Source organism: Podarcis filfolensis (genome assembly GCF_964270895.1).
Source record: "Podarcis filfolensis genome assembly, chromosome: Z".
In the NCBI taxonomy this organism is placed as follows: domain Eukaryota; kingdom Metazoa; phylum Chordata; class Lepidosauria; order Squamata; family Lacertidae; genus Podarcis; species Podarcis filfolensis.
In genome coordinates, this window is record NC_139617.1 from 36568996 (window position 1) to 36584981 (window position 15986).

The window sequence follows — 15986 nt, forward strand, 5'->3', positions numbered from 1 at the left end:
CCCTCAACAAAATTTAAAATTCGGCTTTGTAATTCGGAATTTATGTGATGTGATTTGATTTGATTTGATTGGCCGGTTAATAAAAAATATTTTTTTAAAAACAGATACTGTTTGTGGTCATCATCTAAAGCTTTGAGCTTTCAGGACTGAAACTTTGGGATCAATCACTGTTGTCATGATTTCCAGATGCCTGCACAGATGGACTGTGTAGGTTTTGTCAATAAATTACTCATATTTTTATGTGAATTAAAGTTGGCTTTCAACTTCTGTTTTGGCTTCTGTTTTCCTTGTTGCCAGTCACCCTCTTTGAGGAGGGTCATGGCAGGGGTGCCAACTCATGCAGGCTGAGCCCTTTGGGGGGCAGTGTTTTTGGGATGGGGCCCGGCCCCTCCAATGTCCAAAAAAATCAGGGGGCTGATGAGGTCGACCATGGAGCAGATAATGGCAGAGCTTCAGTGGCTGGCTCCTCCTCCTCCTCCTGCCACAGAGGAGAAGGAGGATCAAAGCAACCCCCCACCAGTGGCGGCAGCAGGGGGGGGGAGGAGGAGGATATGCCGACCTGGGGGCAGCAGATCCATCCTCCAAAGAATGCATTGCCAGCTACCACTGCCATGGTACGCTCCTTGGAGGGAAGATCTGCTACCTCCTCAGCAGCCCATGCCACCTCTACAGCAGCCTCTTAGCAAGTAGGAAATGTCTTCAGGGAATGGTCAGGGTGGTTGCAGGAAGGTTGGTGTTCCATTTCACAGGAATTCAGGTGTCATTTTTGAAACGGAAAGCTGCTCTCCTTGACTTACAATCCAGATGTGGGAACCCTCTCAAAGCCCTGTTGGCAGAGATAGGTAAATTTTAATTGGAACCCCTTCCCGTTGCAGTGAGAGGCTCCAGCAAGGAATCTTCCTGCCTTTCAGATTTCATCCTGAGAGATTCTAGCTTCCAACCTTTTCAATTCATTCTGTTTAACTAGATCAAAAGCCCAGGCATGCAACGCTCGAGGCATAATAAAAGTACAAGGTGGGGGCAGCAAGCAAAGGTTATTGGAAAAAAATCGTTCCAAGCAGCCCTTGCAAAAAAGTGTTGCTTTTTCTTTTTTTAAGGAAACAAAGAGAAACTACACATCTTAATAATATGTATCCACCGAGAAACAGTTGGCCTTCTGCCATCATTGGCTATTTAGAGGAGGTCAGCCCATTTTTCACATTCCCATTTCATTAAAGCATGGAAAGTGTGGAACTTGCCATTGCCTATCTAGTAAACCATAGCCTGGCAAACCAAGAGTTCACAAAGTGCCACAGTGAACCCCCTCTGTGACTGTTGAGACAAACGACAAATGAAACCTCCCAAAGCAGAAGGCTTGCACTTTGCTCTTGAGCACTGAGCTTAGCTGCCACATCTCTTCTGAAATGGTGTCTGATTGGGGGTGACTTTGTGGGGACCAGTCCAGGGACAGGGAAATGGGTGCTTAATGCTTTCCTTGCAACCTCCCTCCCCACCTTGGGATCCCAGGCAAAAGGGTGTGTGGAGCATTAACCTGGCGGCACTCACAAGGATCATAGCCCAGGATAGAGCATCAGCATTGCATGGTGAAGGACCCATGTTCAATTCTCAGCATCTTCCGGTACAGTTTTGAATGCCCTCTGCTTGAAGCCACGGAAAGCCGCTGCTAGTCATTATAGACCAGCAGTGTGCCCCCTCCCTGTTTGGCCAAATCACACCCATCTGCTCTGTAGGTGGGTCAGGTAAAGATGAGGTAGGGTCAAAGGGAATTTGCAGGCACTGCTTATCAGCTGGTCAATGCAACTGAAAAGCCCCTAGAATTCAGAGGTAACTAACCTGAGACCCTCCAGACATTTGGATTCCCAACTCCCATCACCCATGACCTTTGGTCATGCTATCTGGGGTGGTACAAATTGGGAGACTTAAGTAACACCTGGAGAGCCACAGATCAGCAGCTCTTGGGGTAGGTGGACAATGGTTTGACTCCATGCAAGGCAGTTTCCTGTGCTCCTATATGACTCCTGTGTGTCCTGTGTTGGGGGCTGTGCTATTTCCATTATATAATAAGGGGGAAACCTGTTAAAGTTTACCCAGATACTATCACAGTAAAGCTCCCCCATCTGTTCAATGTTGGCTCTACTAGTCAGAACACAGACATAAAATTGATTTTCAGTAGGTCCCCATTAAAGGAAGAAATATTTTGGTTTTGTGGACCTTGCAGATATCACAAGTTGCAAAACGCCTTTTTTAAGGAAGCAACTTAATTAACTTAAGGCAGGGGTGCTTTGTTTGTTTTTGCAAGCTAGGAACCCTCAGCAGGTATACATATTTCTGCTCCTTTCCCACCTTTCCCCCCCCCCCCCAGCAAGTCTGAGAGTTCCTTTGCTCGCTCACACACACCACAAACCACTTTAATTTCTCTGCTGATATTGGACAAATGTAACAGGCTGGCTTTTTAATTTTCTGCTTTCAGGTCTCCCTTCACCCCTCATGCATTTTTCATACTGACTTTCCGCTCCATCCCTGCCTGCCCTGTGAACAATATCGATTGGCTGATTAAGCCATCAAGCCACGGCAAACAACTTTTAATTTTCTAACCGGAGGCCTTTAAGTTTGTACTTGTATAGTTGCTGCCCTTTTGGTGTTTTCCATTTGAGCCAAAAAAACAACAACCCCACCCCAAAAACCTAGAAGTCTGAGGATTAACAGAATGCAGAAGTGATAGCGTGCATGATAGAAGTAAATAAAATGCATGGATAGAGAGAAGTTTTTGCCCCTCATAATATTTGAACTGGGGGGTATCCAGTGAAACTGAATGTTGGAATATGTGATTCTATGAAAGTGCTTCATAACACAGCTCAGAATTAAACCATGTCATTTACTCCCACAAGGGACAGTGATGCTAACCAACTTGTGAGACTTTAAAAGAGGATTGGACAAATCCATGGAAGATAAGGCTAACAATGGCACATGGATATGTTCCTCCCTCCATGATCAGCGGCAGTATGCTTCTAAATCATGGGTTGGCAAACTAAGGTATGCGGGCCAAATCAGGACCAATTGCCTTCTGGATCGGTCCTGCAGACGATCCAGGAATCACCGTGTGGATCGCCAGCGCACACATTCTTTCCCTCTCCCTCTTCCTCACATGGCAGTGGCAGCAGCGCCTCCTCCCTCCCTTCTTCTGGCTTCTCCCTGCCCTGCCTAGAGGAGGAAGGGGCTGGGCTTTGCTGAGCTGCGGTTGGCTGGGCGCAATTTTAAGCAGCCCCTGTCCGGAGCCAGCCCTTTCGCACCGCTCATCGTCCCTCTGCCGCCGCCAGCCCCTGCTGCTCGCAAGACACAGGTAAGCAGCCACCGGGGCTCATGGTGCTCTTGCATACTTTTTTTTTTTCAAAATACAGTCTGGCCCCCCACAAGGTCTGAGGGACAGTGGACCGGCCCCCTGCTGAAAAAGTTTGCTGAACCCTGCTCTAAATAATACCAGTTGCCACCAGTCACAAAGGGGAGAGTTGCTGTTGCTCTTGGGCCCTTCTTGCCAGCTTTCCTTTGGGGCACCTGGTTGGCCACTGAGAGAACAAGGTGCTGGACTAGATGGGCCATTGGCCAGAGCCACCAGCCACGTTATTATTATCTTCTCCCTCCACTGTTGGAGGCACTATGCCTCTAAGTGCCCGTTTAATGGGAACCTCGGGGGGCGGAGTACTGTGCACTCAGGTCCTGCTTGTGGGCTTCCCATCATGGGCTTGACCACCATAAGAACAGGATGCTGGACTTGATGAACCACTGACCTAATCTGGCGGACTCTTATCTTCTTTACTTCTTTCTTTATAAAAATGATTATATACTGCCCACTCATATAGAATATAGAGGCAGTGTGCCGCAATATACACAAATAGAATGAAACGCAAAAGAGCATAAAGCTTTGCAAATAGTTGTTTAAGCTAAGAGACTGCCTCATCTTGTTTCTTGCTAAGCAGCTCAATACAGTGGAACCTCAGTTTTCAAGCGTCTTGGAATCCAAACAATTTGGAACATGAATGCTGGAAGCCTGAAAGTAACTGTTTCCATTTTCGAACGCACCTCAAAAGTCGAACGGCTTCTGAGGCGCGTTTCTCCATTTTTTAAAAGGAATTTGCTGACCGGCCTCGGTTGTCGAGTGTTTCGGAAGTCGAACGGTCTTCCGGAACGGATTACGTTCGAAAACTGAGGTTCCACTATATATCTAACCTGATACATGAAATCGGGGCTCACTTTAGAGCTGGCACCTTACCTGAGGTACTTTGCTAGAAGCCAGGTTCCTTGATCAGAGTGGAAATAAAAGGGAAGACAACCAGGAAAATATCCAAAGTGATGTGGGCTCTTAAGCCTTTTGTCGTTTATTTGTCGCATCAAAGATCCGACCTCTCTAAAGGTACAGAAAGGAGAACCCCAGACAAAGTGTGCTCTGCCTTTTAAAGGTTTACATTTCCTGCAAAACTGCAAGAAATCCCATCTCAGGGACATCAGGGACACGTACGAAAACGTCAAGGATATATCACCAATCTGGGGTGTACAGTAGGTCAGTCAGGTCAAAATTATAATATGTCAATCAGGACAGTTATGGACTGCAGGTCTTACACTTTTCCACGTAGAATTTACATGAAGCATTGACTTTCAGAACAATTTCAGCAAGTTGCGTTCAGAAGACATTGTGAACAACCAACAAGATGGGTACATCCTATTCATCAGACCGTCTGCAAGCATTGCTACATATCTTATCAGTCACCTCCATCAATATCCTTTGTGTTGGAGGAACCCTGCCCAAACGCTTCCCCTGACAGGTTGCAGCCTACCTGCTCCCGTGCTCAGGGGGTTATTATGACAGCAGCAGTTTCCCAGAATGCAGGAGTGTGCATGAGATTTTGCAAGTTAAGTTATACAGAATAAAGCATTTACAAACTGTTTTAAACAGCATTTCATTCATATAGACACAATTTCCTCAGTTAAACAGGCTTGACTAATTGTTTCCGGTTAAGATAGACAGAATCAGTACCCAGCTGGGCTGCTTGCTACATTTGCGCAGCAGGCAATCCCATTCACGGAATTCGGCAGTACTGCCTGCTACTTCAGTGGGGCAGCCACAAGGGGCGCTGTGGTGCAACAACTTTGACAGCAGAGGTTTTGACAGCTTGTCCCTTTAAATTTTAACCTTATTGCACAGTTGCAAAGGAATTCAAATATGTGCAAAGGGACTGATGGACCCATCATGAATCCAAGCCTTAGATGCAACTTCATTGTTGAGTTTAGCACATTGGAGCCCTTTCTCTGATTCAGGTGTGGAAATATCCCTGACAAACACCACACATAGGTTAAATGCAATTTCCTCTTGGAGGTATTTTAAATTCCCACTGCGTTTGTGAACTTGGCCGGAGAAGAATCTCTCTCCTTCTCCCTCTCGCATTCACCTGGTATTCTTTGAAACAAATGATTATTTGAAAGGAAATGAAAAAGAAAAAAGGGGGGGTGCTTTATTTTATCCACTTGCATTGAGAAAACGCATTGAGTCTCTCCAAGAAGCCTGGTTTAGATTTGGAGTCCTGCTCACTGCCTCTAAAGTCCTATGCCCATTGCCTCCCCATTTCAAGCTGATGAAATTATTTGATGTTTTCCTATTTCCTTCGATGTTGCGATTCTTGACCAGTTTGGGATGCAGATAATTATCATCTGCGGAAGTTTTGTTGTTGTGGTGGTTTTCTTTTTCTTCATTGTCATCTTTGAATCAGAGGTGGTTTGACATCCTCCCCTATCAAGCCTCGTGGCATTAAACAAATAAAAAGATATTGTGTGCAATCAAAAGGGGGAAATCCTCATTTGCTGTTCTTTAATACAGTGGTACCTCTGGTTACAGACGCTTCAGGTTACAGATGCTTCAGGTTACAGACTGCGCTAACCCAGAAATATTACCTCGGGTTAAGAACTTTGCTTCAGGAGGAGAACAGAAATTGCACGGTGGCAGCAGGAGACTCCATTAGCTAAAGTGGTGCTTCAGGTTAAGAACAGTTTCCGGTTAAGAATGGACCTCCAGAACGAATTAAGTTCTTAACCCAAGGTACCACTGTATATGGAAGGTAAAAGACTCTGTGTTGAGGTTGCTTTTAAAAAAGATAAGGTCTCTGAAGCCAAGGCATCAACAGCAGCCAGTTAGCTATCAAATACCCGTATTTTTCGCTCCATAAGACGCACCAGACCATAAGACGCACCTAGTTTTTAGAGGAGGAAAACAATAAAAAAATATATTCTGAATCTCAGAAGCCAGAACAACAAGAGGGATCGCTGCACAGTGAAAGCAGCGATCCCTCTTGCTGTTCTGGCTTCTGGGATAGCTGCGCAGCCTGCATTTGGTCCATAAGACGCGCACACATTTCCCCTTACTTTTTAGGAGGGAAAAAGTGAGTCTTATAGAGCAAAAAATACGGTACTTGATTTTTTATTTTTTTAAAGGAAATTGTTTTATGGAAATATTTGCCAACTTGGTCCTTTCAAGATCTGGATGTTTTCTTAAAACAAATATATTATTGAAGAAGGAAAAAACCAGACAATTCAGGCAAAGAGAAAAAAAATATTAACAGCAAAATAATATAAATTTAACACAAGAGGGTTTTGATATTAAAGTCAGAAGAAGAAATCAAGAGTGTATGAAATGGATAAAATTACTATAAAATTATAAATGGGGTATCTAAAAACTTATATTTTACAATGAAGGCAACAGGAAAACAGGAAAAGGTATCATCTGTTTATAGACACCAAATCGATAAATAAATATTATTTGTGAAATTTGTTTGTTACTTTTTTATCACAGCAACTCAAAGCAACGTACAGTATTTTAAAATCAAATTGCAAAGGTATTTGGCACACGTGTGGATGCAATGCCATATAGCTAATAAATAGAGGTGAAATTGGAAGGATCAGCATCACCCCTAGCTGTTCAAATATGACATGCCAGTTTCTCTGAGAGCAATGAATGTAACTTTCTTTTTTGGTAAAAAAATTTCCCCCATGTTATAGTGTATATAAAACAGAGAGAACAATTATAACAACGGGCAAAAGTTTAAAGATGAAAAACAAAAACTGTAAAATGCACACATAGAATGAATAGTTGCACATGAGTTTAAAACAGCAGAGTCCAAGTTAAGACTATCAACGTTATCAATCATCAAGTCTACTGTAGTTCCAGATTTGCCGGGCTTGTGGCAAAGGTTGTCTTGTGAATTATGGTTCCACTGTATACGTATGGCATAAAGGCCATATCATATACAAAGGGTCTGGAGGTTCTAGTCCTTGTAGAAATCTCAGATTATGTGTGATTTCCTCCATTATAGCTATATTCCAGAATTAGCAGTACTAAGCATCTAGTGTAAGATTTTGGACTGTTTGGGGCATTGGTCTCTGTAGCACAATGGGCCAGTATGTCTGGCTGTTAACCAGAAGGTTGGTGGTTGGAGCCTACCCAGGTATGGCTATGGGCCAGATTCCTGCATAACAGGGGGTTGGACTAGATGACCCTTGGAGTCCCTTCTGACTCTATAGTTCTGTGATTCTGTTATTCTAGGAATGTAACTTTATTGAACCAGTTATTTAAGGGTATGTTATGAAGCCTACTTCCACCCTCAATTGATTATTACTGTAATGGAATGACTACTAGAAGATATACCCCAAAAATCAAAATTAACCGGGGGTGGGATCTGATGCTGTTTGGGCTTTTTGTTGTTTCTACTGGCCAGTAATTCATCTGGCTGCTTTTAATCATTTTGTTCTTTTTATAACTGAATTTTAAGACATCCCTTTGGTCCCTTGTGGGCAGAAAGTTCAGAGCACAAAAGTTATGGGGGGGTGGGGGTGGGCATAGCTTGCTGGTGGTGTTAATCACTAAACAAATGTTTGATTTGATAAACATGTAGTGGACAGGGCTAGAAGGGGTAGACATCCCAAACCAACGCATATTGGAGAAGATTAAATAGAAAGAAACAAAGGGATTCACTGTTTTCAGGCTTGTTGCATATAAAATCTGTGTGAGTCTGTTTTCTAAAGGGTATTCTGCCCAGCCGGCCATTTTTCTATGCTTTTTCATGGGGGCCACTCAGAGCAGCCAATAAGCCCATGTGTATTTACAATTTTTACTGTGAGATAGTTTAAAAAAATAAAAATAAATACTGGGCATGCAGGTATGTCATATGCAAAACTTCTCCCCCTATAAACCAATCCAGACCCTGCGATTGTCATCTGAGGCCCTTCTCTGTGTGCCTGCTCCATATAAGGTCCAGAGGGTGGCAGCACAAGAACAGACCTTTTTGGTGGTGGTTCCCCGCTTGTGGAATGCTCTTCCCTTTAAATGTTAGGCAAAACATTTTTTTTAAAAAAGCCAGGCCTTTGGCTTTTAATTATGTGTTGCCTCCTTCCATGTGTGCCAGGTTTGCCATTGTAAAATACGAATGTGATTTAGATTTCACTATGCCGTGTTTTGTGGTAGTTTTACTGTATGTTATTTATTTGTTGTTGCAAGTTGCCCTGTCAAAACAGTGACTAATAAGTTTAATAAATGAACCATAAGTAAATATAGCATTCACAAAACTGTAAAGCTGAGTCTACAAGGTCAAAAATGGATTTAAGTAATACAGGATCTCAAATTATGGAGTCTCGCAGTCAAAAACCTTTTGTCCTCTACCACTGAGGCAATATCTGAAAGTAGAAGCTGGTGAGGGTTCCTCCAGATGTTTAAAGGTTGCTCTTTGGTGCCCTCTGGCCAAAAAGGGAGGTGCTGCAGCTTGCTGCTACCTGCCAGGCTAAGTCCTATTAGCTGGCTAAGCAGCTTGTCAGGTGACACAAGGGACCAATGGCGTTCCCTCTTACTCTATAAAAGCCATCATTTCTGCTGCTGTCTACTAACCAGCTTTGTCTCCCAGTTGCAAGACGTCTGCTTCCCATCCTGCATGCTCTTTAAAACAGCAGTTGCTCCGATTCTCGTTCCTGAGTTGAAATAAAATAGCTGTGTGGGCTATTTTTCTTCTTTGACAATTGTTATACGCTTATATGAAGCACCTTGGAGGGTGGGAATCAATAATGCCTACCCCAGGTTATCTGAAGCCATGAAAATGCTTCTTGATAAATTAGTGGTATATGAACAAAAGGCCACACCTCCAGTTACTGGGCACTTAAAAAGGCATTTGCTCTGCTTTCCTTAAAAACACAGTGATGGCATCAGCAAGCGTGGAGAGGGAAGAAATGCTGTATGTTGATGTAAAGTGTCATTTGATAGAGCTGTAATATTGAGAAGCATGTTTACGGGTAGAGGGAGAGGGGATTGTTTGGCAAGTAAAGTAATTTAAAACTGACTGACGGAACTATAACTCATGTGTGTTGCTTAAAACTCCTGCAGCTGGGGGGGGGGGGAAATGCACCACTTTCCCCCGCTCCATTTTTTTTCTTTAGTAATTGCTTCCATTTAGTTATTTTGGAAAAAAGATGGAGGGTGAGTGAGGAGATAGAAACACTTCAGTCTCGCTCTCACTTGGAGAAGCTTGTTTATAGTGTTTATTTATTTATCTCCTATATTACTGTATTTTAATATTTTGTTGGAAGCCGCCCAGAGTGGCTGGGGAAGCCCAGCCAGATGGGGGGGTATAAATAAATTATTAAATAATAATAAATATTTTAATAAATAATAATAATAATAATTCAGAAGAGCCCTGCTGGATCAGGCTAATGACCAGCAAGTCTAGCATCCTGTTCTTTCAGGATTTGTAGAGAAGCCTACAAACAGGACCTGAGAACAAAAGGAAACTCACCTTCTGAGCTTCCAGAAAATGGTGTTCAGAAGCAGTAGGCAGAGCATAGCTATCTTGGCTAGTAGCCCATTGATATAGCCTTATCTTCCAAGAGTTTGTCCAATCCTCTTATAAAGCCATCCAAACTGGTGGCCATCGCTGGAAAAGTAATTCAAAATGTGTTCATCCGCCTTTGTCTGTCTGTCTCTTCTTTAAATATTCACACTCCACTTGTGATATTGTTGCCCAATTTGTCATGATTGTTCCTAACATAGAGGAGCAGGTTTTGGTCTATGTGTGGAAACTGTCAGATGCCATTTTGAATTAAGAACTTCTTTTCAAAACATCAATACTTTTAACCAAATTTGGCAGGGAACTAATAGGGCTGTGCACTGGATTCAAATCCTTCACCAAATCAGGCTGTCTAGGGTCACTTGGAGCTATCTGGTACTCTTAGTATCTAGGGCATTGGGCAGGAAGATGGACAGCAGGCCATGCAAGAGGGCTTCTAAACAGCCTCAAATTGTGCTTTGAGTGCATATTGTAGAGGGTGGGGGAAGGGATGGAAGAGAGAATTGGATTCAGTGCAAAATCTGAGGCAATATGTGAAGTGGGAGATTTCTGGCTCACAGCTTGTGGTCATTCTACACCGACTTTCTCCCTACCAACTTGTGTCTCTCTGCTTCTTTGACATGAGACACTTCTATGCAGATTCTTAATTCCTGCCTTTCAGAATGTTACAGTCTTAATGTTCCTGAACTGATTTCCTATTAATCTCAATGCCTGAGCCCTCACAGCTTGTTATGGAAGGCAGAACCTCACATGCCTACTATGTGGAATGGGAGTGAGGGGCCAAATCTCACACACACACACACACACACACACACACACACACACACCAGTGATTTATTTGTTACTGCTCCCTACCACATTCCTTTTAAGACATGTGTCATAATAAATGATTAAGGCCTGTACTCCGTATCCAGGCACTAAGAGCACATAAGAGCTATTCAACCAAGCATAATGAAAAATTTAAGTACCTAGTAATTATTAGGACTGTCAACCAGTTTAAGATTCTCCCTCCTGCCCCACCAAATCAATTAGTCATCTAGCTAGTTTTCAATTAATTTAGGCTCCAATCCTATATGGGAATGTACCTATCAGGAAGGCCACAACAAAGTTTGTGTCTGAGTAAATAAGACTGTGTGGTATAGTGGCTAGAGTGTTGGAGAGCAGGGTTCAAATCACCACTTGGCCATAAAGCTCACTGGGTGTGACCTTGGGGCCAGCCACTGCCTCTCAAACTATAGCCAACCTCACAGGGTTGTTGTGTGGATTAAATCTCCGGTGGGGATGGGGAGAGAGAACCATGTACGCCACCTTGAGCTCCTTGGAGAAAAATATAGGATAGGAATGCCACAATAAATACAGTGGTACCTCAGGTTACAGATGCTTCAGGTAACAGACTCCGCTAACCCAGAAATAGTACCTCGGGTTAAGAACTTTGCTTCAGGATGAGAACAGAAATTGCACAGCGGTGGCGCAGCAGCGGGAGACCCCATTAGCTAAAGTGGTACCTCAGGTTAAGAACAGTTTCAGGTTAAGAACGGACCTCCAGGATGAATTAAGTTCTTAACCTGAGGTACCACTGTACCAGGATTGCAGGGTTGACCAGTGAAATACCAGCCACTTCCTTTGATACACCTGTCATTTAGAAGGCCATCAGGAGGGCTAATGCCAGGCACCCCTCTCCCCATCCTTCCTGGATCCAACTCTGGCTGAGAAATGCCTCCCATAGCAGCTTGGTAGCAGAGCATCTACTTTATATGAAGACAGGTTCAAGCTCCAGCATCTTCAGGTAGAAGTGTGTGGTTTTTGCCTCATAAGGCCTCATCCTTGCCTGGATGGAGGATAGAAAGTGTGTGTTGGTGAATGCATGAAGCTAGACTACTGTACAAAGGCAAAATCTACAGTTGTTGCTCCACCCTCTTCTGCCTCTGGCTCGACCATTGGCTCATGACCCCCTCTGAAGTTTGCCAAGAAAGAAATGGAGTCCTTGGATTGAAACAGATCCCCTACCCCAGATCTAAAGGAAGAGAAAAGGTGGGTGCTGAGCACGCACGGAAATAGTTTCTGTGCAAGCCTCAAACAGAGAACTGGCTAAACTAAAAGGAGGATCAAGAGGAAAAGATCAGACTGCAGTGGGTGGCGTCCTCTATTTTTACATTGAACTTTCTGGGCTCTGTGTGAAAGGACAATCGTTGACTTCCAAAGCGTCCCTCTGGTTCTCACCTATCGACTCAGAGACATTTAAAAGAAAAGGCTCCCTATTCTTCTCTCTCAGCTGTGCTTTCCTTTCAGCTCCCCACAATTGCTAGGTTTTGGTTTATAAAGCTCTCTAAAGGAATATTCTCCCGAGTTTCGCAACAAGCGTAGACTGCTGCTTACACAAGGCTAGCTCCTCTGCTTCTCAATCCAGGAAACCCAAAATTCTGCTGGTGAGCAGGAGCAAGGGACCCATCCTGCAAAGGGAATGTAATGGGGAAGAGCCATAAGTTCAGTGGAAGAGCATCTATTTTGTACGCAGAAGATCCCCAGTTTTAGTTCTGGTGCAACAGCATTTGGAACTGTGTACACTGTACAGTCCTGGTCACCTCACCTCAAAAAGGATATTGTGCAGTTGGAAAAGGGCAAGCAAAACTCTCAAGGGGAGCGAGTGACTCCCCTATGAGGAGAAGTTGCGGCATTTGGGGCATTTTAATTTAGAGGTGACATGGTAGAAGTTTATGAAATTATGCATGGTATGGAGAAAGGGTATATTGAAAAGTCACTCTCCCTGTTTCATAACACCAGGATTCATGAACATCCAATGAGGCTGAATGTTGAAAGATTTAGGAAGGATAAAAGGAAGTACTACTTCATGCAGTGCATAAACTATGGAACTCATTGCCACAGGAAGTACTGATGGCCACCAACCTAGATAGCTTTAAAAGAGAACTGGATAAAGTCATGAAGGATGAGGCTATTGATGGCTTCTTGCCACAATGGCTATGCTCCACCTCCACAGTAGTGCTCTCTTGCTCAAGTCCTGTTTGCAGGTTTCCCATGGGCACCTGGTCCTTGTAAGAACAGGGTGCCAGACTAGATTGGCCATTTGCCTGATCCAGCAGGATCTTCCTATAGTTGCCATTGACTGGACTTAACCATCCAGGGGCCCTTTACCTTTCTTGTAAATATTTTTTTTTATTAGTTTTCCAATATTCCCCCAATAATAGCCAAACTACAGTGGTACCTCTGGATGTGAACGGGATCCGTTCCGGAGCCCCATTTGCATCCTGAAGCAAATGCAACCTGCGTCTGCACGTGCACAGGTTGCGATTCGCAGCTTCCGCTCATGCGTGTGACGTCATTTTGGGCGTCTGCGCATGTGTGAGTGGTGAAACACGGAAGTAACACGTTTCATTACTTCCGGGTCACCGCGAAGCGTAACCTGAAAACGCTCAACCCGAAGCTACTTCAACCCAAGGTATGACTGTATAACAATATCAATTAATGATATTGAACAGGCTCTTCTTATGCTCTTATGTTCCACTGCTAAGGTAGCTGGGGAAACTGTGTTCCTTTCCCCAGCCTCCAGATCGTCTTGGACAGAAAAGGATGGAGAAATGATAGCCAGCCCAGATGTTGCTTGCTTCAACTGCTCTCATTCCTAAGCACTGGTGGGAGCTGGACTGCATATACAGCATACATCTAAAGCATATGGCTTCCCCTATAGAATCCTGGTAACTGTAGTTTACCCCTTAAAAGAACTACAATTGCCAGTACCCTTAGGAGAACTACAGTGACCGGGATTCTTTGGGGGAAGATGTGTTCTTTGAATGTTCTTTAAATGTATGCTGCACATGCACCTATAGAGCCAAACTGCATCTGGTGTGGCCACAGGTTAGCCACACCTGTCTTGGGCTGGTGAGGGGTGATGTAGTGCAACATTATGTTGCAGATCTCACTTGATTATATACAAATCGATCTGGTGGAGAAGAAGGGGGAAAGGATGCTAGACAGCCCCTTTCATCTCATTTCATGGAGACGTTCCTTTTTCGTTTTTGTGCTTGATGAGGTGAGAGTATTTAATCCCACCACATTGGAAATCTTTACATGATCAAAGAATTCTCCCGTACAGAAAGACTTCAGAAAGAAAAAGGATAGGAGCCAAGAGACAAACTAGAACAGAAATAGATGTTTAAAAAGAGATGTTGGACTCATTGTGGTAATGTCCAGCAGCGCAGGTTGTAAGGACATAACGAGAGCTCTGATGGATCAGGCCAATGACCCCTCTAGTCCAGCCTCCTGTTTTATCATAGTGGCCGACCAGGTGCCCTTATGGGAAGCCTGCAAACAGCACCTGAGCACAGGAGCACTCCCCCCCCCCAGGTTTCCAGCAACTGGGATTCAGAAGTGCTGCTGCTCTCCATTGTGTCTAGTAGCTAATGATAGCCCCTCTCCTCCACGAATTTGTCTAATCCTCTTTGAAAGCCTTCTAGATTGGTGGCCATCACTGCCTCCTGTGGGAGTGAGTTCCATAGTCTGTGCTCATAGGTGAGCGAAGTGTGCACACACTATTCAGTTGTCATCTTCTACAATATTTATAAGTGTGCTATTTAAAAAAAAAATGGTTTCCAAGCTTTAAAGTCATTTGAATATAACACTTTAAGCCGCACTAAGTGCACTTTATTGATTCCCCGCATCCCAATCAAATATCTCAGTTCAGCAACTTTCAGCCATTGGGAAAGTTTTTCAGGTAACTTTCATATATACTGTAGCATGTTAAATTACCGTGACACACTTTTAAATTTTTGTTTACTGAATGTAAATCAGATGAACATGCCAGGTTAGATCTCCATCAAAATTAGGGCAGCAGAAATGTTTCTGGCAAATGCATGTTACTGTTGTGGGGCCATTTTCTCTCTTATTTTCCTCTCTCTCTCTCTCTCTCTCTCTCTCTCTCTCTCTCTCTCACACACACACACACACACACATTTTCACACCCTTGCACTGCTGAACCAACAGTGGAGCTTGGTCCATGAGGACAAACAGGGCACTGCCACACCAACCAGTGTGCCCTCAACCAGCCCTCACCTGCTTGCCTTCTTACTTGCAACCTGTGCAGAGGGTGAAACTGCCTAGGAGCATCCTCCTCCTTATGTTTCAGCAGGGAAGAGGATGGGGAACAAAACTAGAAGTAGCTGTCTCTGCCTCTCATTGGCTCTAGCGCTGCCTGTCACGGGCTCTGGCTCCACCTGCTGTTGGTTTTCCTGCCTTCAGCTTCACCAATGGGCACCAGCCACCAGTGTGGGAAAAAGCAGCCCCAGGAAACTCTGAGAAACTGCAGAAGTACGATCAAAGTTTATAAAATTGTCTTTTATCACCAGGCGTCTACATGGGAGAAGGGAGAAGACCAAGCTGCAAGCAATGACCTAGCAGAGGAGAGGAGGAGATGGCAGTGACTGTATAATTCTCTCAGTCTCCTCTGGACATTTGCTGGGGTATTTGAGTGTATTGTCAGCCAGCTTTGGAAATGATCAGCTGAGCTACAGTTCTTCCTGGCTCAGCTTACATGGTTCTCTCTTGGCTCAGCTTCTGCAGCTCAGGCTGAAACCCCCAGTGCTTGGTGCTAGTTGGGACATGATGTGCTCCTTCAGGCACCTGGGTTCACTCACCATTTAGGACTATTAGCAGTCACCTCCCACTTCAAGTTGGCTTCAGAAGCAGCCAGTTACTCTTAAGAACAGCAAGATGGGACCTGAAATTATCTGTTTCAGTTTTTTAATTCTTGCAGCTGTGATCTGCAGTTTTCGAACTATCTTCAAAGGCAGCTCTATCTTTTAATTCACCTTTTCCAACCTAAGGACTGTATTCCCTTCTGGGGACCACATGCCTGTGGTGGGTGGAACAACTTACTGCCAACATTTTCATCCACCAAATCAGGATGTCTAGAGGGACGGAACTTGTTGTCTGGCACTCTGGGGATCATCAGGACGGCCGTCCCAGAGTGCTGGACCAGGAGGCGTCCTGGTCCGACCCTGCTGATAATCACCAGAGCACTGGATCAAAAAACGGGATATTCCAGGATCCAAACAGAAGCTGGGACTGGCTGCTGTGATCCAGTATGTCCTGCTGAAAGCAGAACAC